This window comes from Trichinella spiralis (genome assembly GCF_000181795.1).
Source record: "Trichinella spiralis strain ISS 195 chromosome Unknown Scfld2, whole genome shotgun sequence".
Lineage (NCBI taxonomy): Eukaryota > Metazoa > Nematoda > Enoplea > Trichinellida > Trichinellidae > Trichinella > Trichinella spiralis.
The window spans coordinates 7,913,310-7,913,898 of NW_003526941.1; positions in this window are offsets into that span (position 1 = coordinate 7,913,310).

Genomic DNA, 589 nt, shown 5'->3' on the forward strand with positions numbered 1-589 from the left:
GACAAACTAATTCTCATATACGTGGCATTTATTCTAATTCTTTCAAGATTATTTGCATATAAGCTCAAGTAGAACAAAAGGCGTGCCCATAGGGAACACAAANTGNTATTATTGAATTTCTTTCTTCATATATGGGAAACAGTATTGTACAATTATTTTATTACAGAAACTAACAATAATACTCAATTGAATATTTAATGAGATATTTAGACAAAAATTGCTTGTTTAGTAAAGCTGACANTNATAGGGGGAAAAGAAATGCATGATTCCATGAAAAACTGTAAATGAAACGTTTTATTTTGAAATAATTCTTATTTCCGTATCATATTTAATCAATTAAAATTGCGTAAATAAAAAATTTGGAGTTCAAAGGGTTTTCTGTATTACCAAAAAGTGAAATTTCAGGGCACAAATGTTATTGGAAATCNGCAACTTTTNGCTCGCGGGNATTTGTTCAAATANTTTGTATAAANTGCTAATGAAATGCAATTATAGGATGTATTATCAAGCGCGCACGTTTCGCTACCGTCTCTGTCGTCCCCACTAAAATCGCATCAATGTACAACTTTTGCACAATCTCGGCAAATAC